The 15,112-nt window shown below is 36.5% G+C and overlaps 1 protein-coding gene across 1 annotated transcript in view; it reads left to right on the plus strand.

Annotated features, from left to right (window-relative positions):
* The window catches only part of PLD5 (phospholipase D family member 5), a 438,256-nt gene that overhangs the window by 47,685 nt on the left and 375,459 nt on the right, over positions 1–15,112 (plus strand). The gene's annotated exons all lie outside the window — the stretch shown is intronic.

Below are 15,112 nucleotides of genomic sequence, written 5' to 3' on the forward strand. Positions count from 1 at the left end.
ACTGAGTTCCTCTTACATTCTAATTAGAAAATTTTAACATGTTTATATGAAAAAATTGATATTCCATTGGATTTGTGATCTCTATGAGGTGTTTCGTCTAACGATACAGACTGCAACCTGTACATTTCTGTCTATTCTGTGTGACTCTTGTTCATATCCTCATATAAGTTCACCCCAGGGCATCCCCCTAACATTCTAGGACTTTCCTAAAGTTCTTTTACCTTGTAAAGATACCAGCAGAGGCTTTCCTTCATTCCTACTTTGTGACCAGCACTTTTTTAGTCATGCATCTCTTTGGTGATGTCCTTTAAAGCATCTCGGCTTTGTAATCTTTGTTTGCAACGTTATCATGGCCCACTCTCACCCACAATGTACCACTCCATTGACCTTAAGATGGTTCTTGGCTTCAGTTCTCTGGACATTATCGTTCTTCCTGGTTTTCAGCCATGTAAAATTATCGGGAAGGATGTTGTAAATAAAAAGCCACTAGAAAGGAAGAAATGTAACATTTAAGAGAGAGAGATATCAGCCATGGATCAAGGGTGAAGCCTTCTTCATATAAGACAGAACCCAGTGTTGATGGGTACATTGTTATGGAAGCCAAGAGAAAAGAGGTTCAAGGAGAAAGCAGTGGTCTTTAGTGTCAAATTGTGCAGAGATATCAAAGACTATGAAAGCTAAAAAAAAATCCACTAGATTTGATATTTTAGAGGATCATCAGTGATCTCCCATGTAGTCCATGTTGAGGAAGAAGTAGTTCACACACAAAATTGTACCATGTTTATACCTTCCTTATAGCAGCCTACACCTTCTGTGTTATATAATAGTCATTTGTTTTACAAATATAGTCTGTACTATTAGATTTTAAACTCCTTGAGAACAGAGCCAGTCTCATTCATTTCTAAGTCCTCCATTGTTCTTAGCAGTTTCTTAAAAATAGTTTCTGAATAATATTCTTTGAACAAATAAAAAATTGGACAATGAGGGTGGAAGAAACACAGATAAAAAGAAAATCAGGATATAGAGAGAACATCTTTCTGGAATAGAGTATGAATCATCAAGAAAGCATTAAGCTTCAGTTTAAAAAAAAGAGCACTTTATTTTTCCCCTGTTACATGTAAAAACACTTTTTAATATTCATTTTTAAAATTTTAAGTTCCAAATTCTTTCCATTCCTCCTTCCTCCTTCCATTGAGAAAGCAAGCAATTTGATATAGGTTATACATGTGTAGTCATGCAAAACATATTTCCATATTAGTTATGTTGTGAAAGAAAACATAGACAAAAAAAAGAAACCTCAAGAAAAATAAAGAAAGCAAAAAAAGTATGCTTCAAGCTGTATTCAGACAATATCAGTTCTTTCCCTGGGGATAGGTAGCATTTTTCATCATAAGTCCTTCAGAGTTGTCTTGAATCACTGTATTGCTGAGCATAGCTCAGTCATTCACAACTGATTCTCATTCTCTCTCTCTCTCTCTCTCTCTCTCTCTCTCCTCTCTCTCTCTCTCTCTCTCTCTCTCATATATGTGTATATGTATACACACACACACATATATATGTATCCCTACCTTCATTTCAGAGATGAGGATTATAGGTATGAAATATTGCATACACCATGTATTGGGTGGTTTTGTAAACTCTTTTTTTTCTTTTTTTTTGTTTGTTCTTTATTTGAACATTTTGAGTAGGAAGATTTATTCAGAAATGACAGTAATGTTTTTTTTTAAAAAAGGATACAAATAAAATTAAAATAACGTATCAACAATTTGTTGATAGTTCATCCTGTACTAATAAGGAGGGTAAATGAGTTGTACTTGTTTGATTTGGAACTTTGAATGCTGTTTACATGATAAAACCACCCTCAAAGATGGTCAGTATTCCTTAATAAGTCAAATATTCTTATTTTTCTTATCTAAATTGCTCTTACTTGTGTTTAGACCGTACTGTCAAATGTCTTTCCTAAAACAACCAATGGAGCTCTTAAACAACTTGCTAACCTTTTATTTTGTGGGTTTGCTGTATGCTTTTACACATACTTCAATATTTTAAGGAGCTATGACTTTGTTTCTGGGGGTTCTTCCCTTTCCCAATGCAGATTAGAGCATTGTAACTTAATATATGCTCTTCACGATTTGCTGGGGCTGATTTATCAGCTAATTTATCTTGCTACCAAGCTGGTGATCAGCTGCTCTTATCTTAGCTAATGCTACTACTAATGGTAATATGAAGGATAGTAACAACAGTAACAATACCTAATATCTATGCAGCACTTACTGGTGGCAGGTACTGTGCTGAGAACTTTGCAATTATTTTCTTATTTGATCCTCACAACACTGGGAGGTAGGTCCTTGGGCAATAGACTGGAGTCTTAGCTAGGCCAGCACTCAAAAGCCTTTCTAACCTGATAAGACAGGTCAGACCAGACTTGCTTGACATAGGTTTCATGAATGAGTCATTTCCATGAATTAAAGATGAACTTTAAGGTTTAAGAAACACACCAAACCTTAGATTCATAGAATATTAGGTAGCTAGCACAATTGATGAGAGTGCTAGACTTGGAATAAGGAAGACCTGAGTTCAAAGCCTTTCTGAGATAGGAGCTGTGTGATGCTTGCCAAGCACCTTAATCTCTCTCTCCTCAGTTTCCTCAATTGCAAAATGTGACTAATTATAGCACTTGCTTTATGGGGTTATTAGGAAGATCAATTGAATTAACACACACACACACACACCACACACACACACACACGTATGTATAATGTTTTGTAAACTTTGAATCTTTATATAAACTCTGTATAAAAGCTATCACTTTGAGCACCATCATACCTTTATTTTTTTAAACTAAAAAATGTTAGTCCCCACCACCTTTATTTAACCAGCTTTATTTACCCAACTTGTCTCTGAATAACTTTTGACCCTGTCTTAAAATCACATCAATCTTCAAAGGGAAAAATGACCCCAACCAAGGATACATCAGTGTGTCAAATGTTTGTGATTTCACTGCTGTGGATATTCTTTGCAACAGATTGCTACCCCTTTCAGCTCATAGTGGCCTATCCTTACAAGCTTCTGGAGGCAAAACTTTTTCAGGAATTCTCTGTACTGAACTAGTATAAATAAGTGCAAAGTCCATCATAGTGCTTGTACTCAAAGCCCTGTAGAACAGTTTAAGACCTGTCAGCCCTTATGTCTCACATAGTTTTTGAGTGAATAGGGCTACTCCAATAACATGATGAGGCAATGGATTAGGGCACATGTTCTTAACCTGGAATCCACAGAGCCCTATTGATAAGGGTAGATTTCAGGGGGGGTTTATGAAGTTGGATGGGAAAAATATTCCATATTTTATTTTTCACTATACTCTAATTGAAATTTAGAATTTCTTTTAATTATAAAGGGAGTCAACAAATTATTTTTTTCCTGAGGGAAGCAGGGTTCATCAGACTTCTAAAGGGAGCCATGACACAAAAAAGATTAAGAACCCCTGGAGTGGGATGTTGGTAAGGGGCTGTTAAGGATGTTCTAAACCAGGGCTGCCCAACCTTAGGTTTTTATTGAAACAATAGACAATGTATTTGGATTTGCCATTTGAGTGAGAGCTTTGCTTCATTTACTAAAGTATTTATGTAAATTTCTATGCTTGTAGGCGGGCTGCATTTTGGACAGCCCTGTTCTAAAGAATTTCATGAGGATGCCAAAGGCAATTCTGAAAGAGGAATTCTAAAATTATTTTGAGCAGTGGCAGTATCACTCAAATAAATGTAAACTTTTGCAAAGGATGACTTCTGATAAGGCAATCTACTTCTAAGATTTAAAAGTGACACTGCCCAGAAGAATCCAATGAACCAATCAATGCTGAAAGCAATATTTCTTTAACTTAGCAGGTTTAAGGGAAGACAACATGGCTTAAGTGGAAACCTTGTCAGGCTTAATATAAATTACTCCTCTTTATGCCCTCTGTGGTCCAGTCAAACTGCTTAATTGTGATTGCTCACACACTATACTCTACTTCCTGTCTCCAAGTCTTTGTATGAACTAATCTCCCTATGCTTGGATTGTGTTCTCTTATCTCTGACACTTAGGATCTCTTGATTTCCTAAAACTAAAGTCAAGCACCACAAACTTTCTACAGGACGCATTCCCAGATCCCCTCAGCTTTTTTAAAAGTAGATTTTTGCTGATGTATTTTGTTTTTATATCATCTTTTGTTTTTAAATCCCCAGATTTCCCTTTGTGTCACTGTGCTGCCCTCCTCCCCTCCCTGAGATATTCCTTATAACAAAGAATTTTCAAAGAGGAAGGAGAGCACAAAATTATGCAAAAACAATAAACATACCCCCAAAATATCTAATATTATATGCAAAGTTCCATACTTGTAAAGCCTGACTTCTGCAAAGAAGTGAGAGAAGGTGCCTTCTCATATCTTTTCTTTGGAACTAACCTGATTCCTTATGATATTGCAATATTCGCTTTTGATTGTTTTGTGATTGTTACTTTTCCATTTACATTGTGTCTAACTCTACTTACTTTACATCAGTTCATATAGGTCTTTCCATGCTTCTCTGTAGTCATCATGTTTGTCATTTCTTATGGCATGGTAATATTCCGTTACATTCATGTACCATTTAGCCATTCCTCTGTTGATGGGCATCTACTTTGTTTCCAATTTATTGCTATCATGAAAACTGCTGCTATAAATATTTCGATGTATGTAGCAGCTTTTTTTCTAGTTACTTCCTTGTGGTAGATGAGTAGAAATGGGGTTGGCAAATCATAGGGTATGTCCATTTTAGTCACTTTATTTGCAGAATTCTGAATTGTTTTTCAGGATGTTTGGACTAGTTCATAGCTCTAGCAAAGCAACCATGCATTAATTAACCTGTCTTTTCCAGGTTAACTCTCCCCCTTTCCCACTTTTATTGAAGCATGCTTTTTTCTGAACTTTATTTTTCTTGGGTTTTTTTTTGGTTTGTGTTTTCTTTCACAATGTGACTAATATGGAAAGATGTTTTGCATGACTGAACATGTATAACCTATATAAAATTGTTTTCCTGCTCAATGAGAAGGGAGGGGAGGAAGGGAAAGAATTTGGAACTCAATTTTTTTAAATGAATGTTAAAAATTATTTTTACATGTAATTAGGAAAAAATAAAATTATTCCCGCTTTTGTTCATCTTTGTTGAACTTGCTCAGTTTTGATTTGCATTTTTCTTATTAGTGGTTTGGAGCATTATCTCTTATGTTTGTTAATAGGTAATAGTTTGTAGTTCTGTTCAGAAATGTTTGTTTACATGCTTTGGGAAATAGCTTTTGTTCATATATTTCTGGTAATGATCTAAATAAATATCAGATATCAAACCCTTATCACAGAAATCAAGATTTCTGGGATATTTTTCCTCTAAATTAGTTTTATTATTTTATCTAGCCTTGTAAGGTATCCCTCTTTTAGTGGATTAATTTAGTGGATTAATTTCAGCATTTTTGTTATGTTTGAATGTTCCAGCCATGAGCTCTGAACATTGTACAGCTATTCTGGCTGTTCTGTGTTTCTGTAAGGACCATTTTATATGCAAGTATCAAATATACTTTTATATATTGACTCCTAAATATTTTATGCATTTTTTACTTTTGAATAGGATTTCCCTTTCCGGTATTGCCTCTTGAATTTTGTCATTATTATATAGAAATAATGGGTGGCAAAGCCAAAATGGTAGAGAAGCAGCAAGCAGTATAGCCAAGCTCCCTTCCAAAACTCCTCTAAACAAATCTAGAAAGTGCCCTAGATGGAATCATGCTGGATAAAAAAAAAATCAGTGAGTCATTTTGTATCCAGATCAGGTTGACATAGGGAGAGGGAGAGATCTGCAGGTGCTGGGGAAGGAGTATTTCCAGGAGTGCTCCAGCACAAGGAGAGGCTGTGGGTGCAGAGTAAGAGGAGGTCTCAGACTAATACAGCATAAACTCACACAATGAATGGGAAGAAGTGCCAACTAGAAGCTCTGTCACTCACCATCAGTTCTAGGTCACAGATATGGAGTACACTGAGAAGGAGACCTGTACTTGAATAAGGAGTGGTCATAGGTCCTATTCTGTGCATGAAGAGAAGAAAAATGTCAGAATTAAGCAGCACAATTTGGCTGAGAACTCAGGAGTGGAGCAGTGCCTCAGTTCCAGCTTCCAACCCAATCTGAAACCTGCAGAGGAATTATCAGGGTAGGCTGATGGTGGCTGAGTCCTGCAGCAGTCTATTTTTGCTTAGAACAAAACCGAGGTTAGGAACATGAAGAACTCAGAAGGAAGATCAGTGATCATACTTTACCATGGATCACACCACTTTGGGAGCATAGAAACCTTGTTTCTCCCTGGCCTGAGCTGTCCCTGAAAGCCAGGAATAATATAACACACAGTACCCCAAAAAAACAGCAACAGAGCCAGCCCAGACCTTCCCTCCAGAAGGGTTCAGAGTCTAGTCTGACATCAAGCCTGAAGTCAGAAAGTAGGCTCAAAGAATGAGCAAACAAAAAGGACAACAACCATAAAAATTATAATAGCGATAGTGACATTCAAGACAAAAATCCAGAAGAGAATGACTTCAAAACATCTATTTAACCAAAGCTGCAAAGAAAGTACAATCAGTTCTGAAAGAGAGATAAAGCGGGGGGGAGGGTTAGTTTAAATTTAAAAAAAATTAATAAATAAGAACACCAGAAGGAAAAATAGGAAAAATTTGAAGTCAGAGTTATAGAAGAAAGAACTGGAAAGCAATAACAGCTTGGCACAATGGGGGTACATAACCTTTCCCAAGCAATAAACTTCTTGAAAATTAGAATAGACCAAATGGAAGCCAGTGACACCTCCAGACAACAAGAAATAGCAAAACAAAGTAAAAAAAACTTCAAAAATAGACAGAAATGTAAGGTATCTTGCAGGAAAGACAACTAACCAGAAAATAGATTGAAGGGGAAAAAATTAAGAATCCTTGGAATACCTTGGAAAATCATGTCCATATCTCTGAGAAGTTTTTTTTAAATAGATGTTATTATTATTTGATGGAGGATAAAGCTGAAGCACAAACAATTGTCACCTACCTAACTCACATACTAGTCTATTAGTGGCAAAATTGGCACTAAAAGGTTCTCTTACTTTTAGCTCTCTGTCTGACCATACTGTCATTTTAAAATGGAACCATCCCTTCAAAAGTCTTCTGGATGCCTCTACCTCAGCCTAGTTCTGGGATGCCTCTGAAAGGGAAGAATATAGAGGGATACTGGAAGAAATTCTGGTAATATAAAATAAAATAAAAGACTAAAATGTTTTAAAAAATAATAAAAGAACTCATTCCAGGTATCACAACATTGGAGGAGGTTTTTCAGGGAGCCAAAACTCACACCCTAGAGAAATCCTTGGCTCTTGTTACATAAGAACCCACATTTGGCAGGTTTGATTTAGTGTCTGTCTTGTCCTTGGACATCCTCTTAACCACTGCTTTCCTGGCACAAGCTAATTGGTAGTGTGCCTAGACATTTTGGCATTCCCCAAGGGAAGTCATTTAATTATGTGTTTAAAATGTTACTGTCTCTTTTTTTCCCCAGACCTTATAATATATGGTATTCTATGCTATACCACAGAGGGACTAGGGAGGGGATAGGAAGAGATTCTAGTAAAAAGATGATTGTGAAAGTACTTGGAGTTCTTCTTCCTAGACCCCACCCCAGGGTCAGAGTCACATAGTTAGTATTGGTTTCTGTTCCTGCTGTTTGTACAGTGAACAGCCTCTGACCTGAGACCACTTCTTGTCTTTCTCTGTTTAAGTACAAGAGGATCCCAACTTGGTCCTTCCTACTTTGAGTTCTATAAAGATGCATTGTATGTTTTGGGTTCCTCACTTTTTTCCCCCTCGGTGTCATCTATACACTAGCATTTTAGGCAGTGATATTTGGGGATTCTTGCCAACATTTTAAAAATAAAAAGACAACATTTTAAAAATGGGTTTATATTCAATTAGCTTAATCTTGGAATGCCCTTAGGGGTAGTTTTAGGAGTGCTTTGGTACTAGTGCCCCTCGAGGGAACAACTTTCTTTTTTTCTTCACTATCTTTCTCCTCTTTATTCCTTCTTTCTTCATTTTTATCCCTTCCCTGCTTTTCCTTTTAATATTTGTTAAGTGCTTAGCACTTTGTCTGGTAGTTAGTAGGCACTTAATAAATGCTTGTTCCTTTCTCCTCCTCTCACTTATGCTTTAGGCCAAAGATTAGGACTCATTTTCATCACTATCCAATTACTGATTGATCCTTCTCTTGAGCATTAGTCAGGACTCTCCTTGTTTAGGGTCTCCAGCTTGCTTTTTTGGTTTATTTTCTCCTTCTTTATTGATTTAGGATGATTTTTTTCCTCTCACATCAGGGTATGTGTAGTTTTTAAATTAAAAGAGCTACTTTCATATGGGTTAGCAGACCATTGGAAGGTGACAACTAAAAGAGAAGTAGTTAAATTACATAGTAATTACAGTTTTGTGAGATGTTAAATTCTTCAGGAGTTAGAAATACATAAAAACGAACAATGCTAAAAGTTTTGCAGTTGTCCAATTTAGCTTTTCTCTCTCTCTTTCTTCTTTTCTTCCTTCCTTTCTTTTTCTTTCTTTCTCTCTTTCTCTCTTCCTCCCTCCTCCTCCCCTTCCTCCTCTTCTTCCTCTTCTTCTTCTTTTCTTCTTCTTCTTCTTCTCTTTTCTCCTTCTTTTTCTCCTCCTCCTCCTTCTTCTCTTCTCCTCTTTCTCCTTCTTCTCCTTCTTAATATAACAGTGTTTCTGTGAGCCATGTTAATCTTTTTGACATGTGCTACTACCCACCTTCTGCCTTTTATTATTTCCCAGCTATTTTACAGTCATTTTTGTTGGTATCCTAATTTTGAATTTTTTCCCACTGGGTTTTTAGTAGCAGTCCTTCATTTATATAGTCTTTAAGTTTGTGTTATTATTGTGAAGAGGCATTTTAGTATGTTATTTTGGTCTTTTGCTTTCTACCTCACACTGTTTTAGAATAATCCCCCGTACTTATTTGGGTTGTTTCAGAAATATAAACCAAATTATTGTTATTTGATTGCATAAGTAGTTACAGCTTGAATGGATCATACCCACATGCTTGGGGGATTTTTAAAAAGTACTTTTTTGCCTATTGTTTCATTTAATTTCATGATAGACTGTGTTGGTATTTAGAACTGGAATAAGCTAGAATAATTGTGTTTCACTTAAGGATATATAGAAAAATGGTGATGATTTTAGAATGGGACTTAAGGACTCCTTGGTAGTCCCAATCTCATTTTCAAAATATATTAACTAGCTCAAATTCCTTTACCAGTCTCTAGTAGTTATAATTTCAGGAATGAGGATATCCTATTCTTCCAAGCTTGGACTTCATTATTCAGAGGGCATTGGTAATTATTGTTAATAAAAATGTTAACTTATATTTATACAGAACTTTGAAGTTAGAAAAGTGCTTTATATAGATTAACTCATTTGAGCCTCACAGCAACTTCTGAGTTTTCCCTGAAGCTCTATATTTTTGCATCCAGGGTCATGGAAATAAATCATCATTATTATGTTGCTGAATTTTGGATGGAATTCTGAGCCCAGCTTCTTAGGTTATATTTACAAATACTGCCTCCATCTCTGTGAAAGTGATCTTTAACTGACTGCATTCATAAAATTATGATAGCCTTGGTGGTAACTATATATAATTTCTCTCCTTTTCCTTTGTGTCTCCCAAGACTTTCTATCTCTGTCTTGTTTTAAGTCCTCTTAAACTCAGATGCCTCTTATGGTTTCTGAGGTGACCATGGGTAAATCTTATTCTTAATTGAAAAACAAGTGAATACAATATATGGTCCAAATGTTGAGTAACTATACCATGTACAGTATTCAATTTCAATGTCAACAAACATGATTCCACCATATAGGTACTTTTGCTTGTATAGTAGGGATACAGAAACAAAAATGAAGCTGATCCTTCCCTCCAGGTACTTATAGTTTACATAATTATGCTAAATAGTAATGATAACTAACATATAAGTCTTCCTATATACTAGCAACTCTACTAAACACTTTACAATGATCTCATTTGATCCTTGCAACAACCCAGGATCAGTGCTGTTTCTATTTAAGACACAGCTTAGTATATTGGAAAGAGACTAGGACTAGAATCAGAGGGCCTAGATTAAAATCCTGCCAGTGATCCAGTGACATTGCCATCACTTTTCACTATGCACTTGGCAAATCACACAAATTTACGTTCACTTTCAGCTAGTTTCTGAGCTATTTCCGTACTCTCTTGGTACTTGTAGACAAAGCTGAGCAGAATGCCTACTTCCTATGAAAGTGATCTTGGAAGGACTTAGAAGTAAGGAAGATCATCACCATTGCTTGTGTTCTCTTGCCTTAAGCTTTGCCTTGTTCTGCTTGCTCCATCTTCTTTTCTCTGTTTCAATACAATATTGATCTTAAGGGGTAATAAGCATAAATTGATCACAAGGTATGGCTGAGAAAACATTTTCATCTAAAAATATGCCAAGAGGGAGCTTATAGATTGTATGTTCTATAGGATGAACTCCAATATCATCAAATTTACTATGCCTCTGGACATGGATTGTGGTACTTGAAAGTGTAGCTCCTTTATCCAAATATTTGTCCACAATTGAAGGGAGCTCTGAGTTCTAATCCTGATTTATGATAATTGATTGCCTAAGTAGCCATTGAGTATGTTTACTCTCATGAAGGCTATTGCAAAACTTTGAAGGATGTACAGTCTTACCAACGTGGTTACTTCCTCCAGTGATTTAGATTGTAAGTGATCCCACAGCCTCTCATGCTGTGGCCGCCCATCAGTCTTTTACAAGACATTCCAGATACTCATTGTGCTGGATGACTTCCTTTCTATGTCTCGTCATTACATGGAGACCATTAGAGACTATACACTTTACCCTTTTTCTTGCATCAGGACCTGCCCATCTCCTTTTTCCACTATATACCTCTTGTGGAACAATGAAGAAATAAAAATAGCTACCTTCTTATAGAGTGACCTCTCTGTAGTACAGGGATGAACTCTTTCATATAGAAAGGACTTTTCCTGCTCGTATTGTAGGTGCTGATTCAATGCCTTATCAACTGTTGTGAAAAGCATTAGAAAGATCATGACAGAGCTCCAGGAGTAGTTTTTAAATTGGCCCTGGGTTTGAAATTTACAGGCTATACATCTGAGTAAATGTGTAAAGTGACAATAGAAGCTATCTTTTTTGTCAGCCTGGACTATTCTAAAACTCAAAATATTTTGAATGATTTTATTGTGAAAATAACAGATTTCATCCCATCCCTACTTTCTGTATCTACTGGCATCCCAGCCTTTGTTTTCCTGTGAAACATTTGAAATAGAAGTAAATGTACAACTTTTGGCTTCATTTTGAACACTGAAGATACATTTTTATCTTTAGATATTTTAGGGTTGTTAGGCTCGAGGATAATTTGCACTGGGGGTTTCCCATAGAACTGTATGTCACAATGACCTAAATAACAGATATGGTGATTTGACTTTTAAGCCTTCGGAACAAAGGGATTCATTTTAAAAAGATTGCCAAGGAGCACATACTTAATAGCTTCGATAGCCATGTACTTCTACCACCTAGTGGACTGTCCAGGTAATTTCTGGAGATAGGCAACATGGTTTTTTTCCTGCTCTCTTCTAACTTGGATCTCATCCTATCTTCACATACAGCTGGAACATCCCAAGATAATGAGAAGAAAAATCCCATTTTCCCCCTGAATTATTGGCATAGCAATGAGTTGGTTTGGAGAGCTGCCAAATTGTCAAAGAGAAGATTCTCATGGGAATCCTTAAAGTGTATGTGTATGTATATTTGTGTATTTGGCATCCTTCAGAAAAGTAAAAGCTTCCTTTGAAAGAGGGACACTTAAAAAGTTATATAGAGTATTGTAGAATTTTGTTACTTAGTAATCAAGTCATCCCCATATGATTTCATTTTTCTTTACAGTGATATAAACCATATCCCACTGAAATCAATATAGACATACAAATGCAGAAACTTCGTAGTTGCTTTTCCAAGGGGCAGCTAAGTGGTGCCATAGATAGAACACCAGATTTGGAGTCAGCAAGACTTTAGTTCAAATCTGGCCTCCAGACACTTACTAGCTGTGTGACCCTGGGCAAGTCACTAAACCTTTATTTTGACTCAATTTCCTCATTTGTAAAGTGAGCTGGAGAAAGAAATGGCAAGCCAAGAAAACCCCGAATGGGGTCATGATGAATCAGACACAACTGAACAACAACAAAAATAGAATTTCCAAAGCCCCTTCCTTTGACCTAGATGCTAGCCTTGAACAGCTCACTTCATTTTTCTGATCATCAATTTATTTACTTGGAAAAGGAGAGGCTTTATAAGATCATAGATTTAGAGTGGGGGAGTGGCCTTATGACCATCTAGTTCAACTCCTTGGTTTTCCAGATGCTGGTACTGAGGCCTATGGAATTAAAGTGGTTTGCCTCAGGCCACACAGGTATTATGTAGCCAAACAAGATTTAAACCGTTGTTCTTTCCACTTTACTGTTTCTAATCTTCTATGACTTTCTCAAGCTAGGGGATAAAGCTGTTCAATATATTCTCTCTCTGTCTGTCTCTGTTGGTGTCTCTCTGTCTCTGTCTCTCTCTCTCTGTCTCTCTCTCTCTCTCTCTCTCTCTCTCTCTCTCTGTCTCTCTCTCTCTCTCACACACACACACACACACACACAAACACACACACACACACTTCTATATTGAGAAGTGTGGAATTTTCACTTTCAGGATCAAGAACTTTACAGTGATTGAGATATCCTGAATTCCCAAGAGTTACTAAAAATTCTTTTCAAGGACAGCTTCTCTTTAGCTTAAGCACAACCTAGATTGTTGATTCTAACTATGGCCAACATTTTATTAGTTTAATTTGATGGATTCTAGATCTATTAAGGCTGTTGACCTACAACTGTAAGCCTTTTCTTTGAGACCTCTGCCTTTGACCTTTTTGTTGAGACCTGCCTGATACCTTTTCCTTGACCTCTGCCTTTGGCACAGTTGGTCACTATTTCTTCTTGGATACCCTCTCCTGTTTAGCTGGTCATGACACTAATCTCACCTGGTTCTCCTTCTACTTGTCTGACTGCCCCTTCATCAGTTTCCATTGCTTGATAATCATGCAGGTCATCCCCTATCAGTATCCTTGGCGCTATTCTGGGGCCTCTTCTCTCTTCTTTCCGGAGGTTTTTAACTTGGCATCTGTAAATTTGTTTTTTATTATTACTTTATAAGCCTTTAAATATAATTGGTTTCTTTCGAAATCCTATACATTTTATTTTATATATTTACAAACATTCATTTGAGAAGACATCCAAAGGCTTGACCAGACTGCCCAAGGAGTCCGTGACATAAAACAGTTAAGAACCCCTACTTGATTCTCTCTCTGGGTGATCTCTTGAGCTTCCATGATTCAATTATCCTCTCTTTGCTGTTGATTCCAAGATCTATATATCCAGCCTTAACCTCTCTCTTGAGTTCCAGTTCGTATCATCAATTGCCTTTTAGACATCTCGAAAGAGACATGTCCAAAACAGAACTCATCTTTTCCCCAAAACCTTCTCCTCTACAATTTGCCCCATTATTATAATGCACACCACCATTCCCCCAGTCAACTAAAGTTGCAACCTTGGTGTCATCCTTGATTTCTCTCACTTACCTCATATATCCCAAACACCACCAAATTCTGTTACTGTCATTTCTGTCTCTGTCTCACTCTCTCTCTCTCTCTCTCTCTCTCTCTCTCTCTCTCTCTCTCTCTCTCTCTCTCTCTATATATATATATATATATATATATATATATATATATATATATATATATATGTATGTATGTATATGTATTATACATATGTAAGTACACACACACACACACACACACAGATGCGTAAATACATTCCACACACACACTCTTCTCTATACTCACATAGTTATCACTGAAGTTCAGACCTTCATTCTCTTCCTCCTGGAATATTTCCATAGCCTTCTTCTTGGTCTCTCCCCACTTCAGTCCATCTTCCACTGAGCTACCAAAGAAATTTTCCTAAAGCACAGGACTCGCCATTTCACCTTTCCATTTAATATACTCCAGTGAGTTCCCTATTACTTCCAGAATTAAATACAAAGCTGTTAGGCATGTAAGCCAAAATATAAAGTCCTTTATAACCTGGTTTCGTCCTTCTTTTCCAGGCTTAATACACTGTACTATACTCCACGAATTCTGCCATCCAGTTCTAATGACATACTTGCTTTTTCTCTCACATAACACTCCATCTCCTGTCTCTGTACCTTTTCCCTGGATGTCCCTTATATACTCTTATTTCTTTACCTTAATCTTCTAGTTAGCCTAGCATCATTCAAGAGTCAGCTCAAACCCTACTTCAGAAGGGGACCTTTCCTAGTTCCTCTACCTGCTAATGGCTTCCCTCTGAGATAGCCTTCCTTTTACACAGTAAATACAGTATCTTGAATGTATATGGTGATTTGCATATCCTCCTCCTTTAGATTACAAAACTCTTAAGGGTAGGGACAGTGTTTTTATCTTTCTTTGTGTCTAAAGCTTAGATACCATTCTTAGTATTTAGATTCACTAGTGCTTGGCAAAGTAAGTGTTTAATAAATGCTCATTGACTGACTAGTTATATAACTAGTTAATATATAACTAATTAATATATAACTAGTTAATAAATATTTGTGGATTGATGTTTGATTAGTGAACTCAAAGTTTTTTCCCTCCTGTTTGTTCTCCTCTGAATGCATACAGTTTATCAATAAATAACTTTCCTAAAATTTAGTACTGAGAATTAAAGACAATACACACTGTAGTTCAACCACATCCTGGAAGACATGATTCTTTTCTGCCGTTCAAAATCACATTAGCTTTTTTGGCTGTCATATCACGCTTTTGACTTAGGTCGAGCTTGCTTCCCCAGATTTTTCCAAACACTTGTCTAATGTCACATCTTGTACTTGTGATAGCATATTGTTTAATATAAGTGTAAAACAT

This window comes from Trichosurus vulpecula, chromosome 4 (genome assembly GCF_011100635.1).
Source record: "Trichosurus vulpecula isolate mTriVul1 chromosome 4, mTriVul1.pri, whole genome shotgun sequence".
Classification (NCBI taxonomy): Eukaryota; Metazoa; Chordata; class Mammalia; order Diprotodontia; family Phalangeridae; genus Trichosurus; species Trichosurus vulpecula.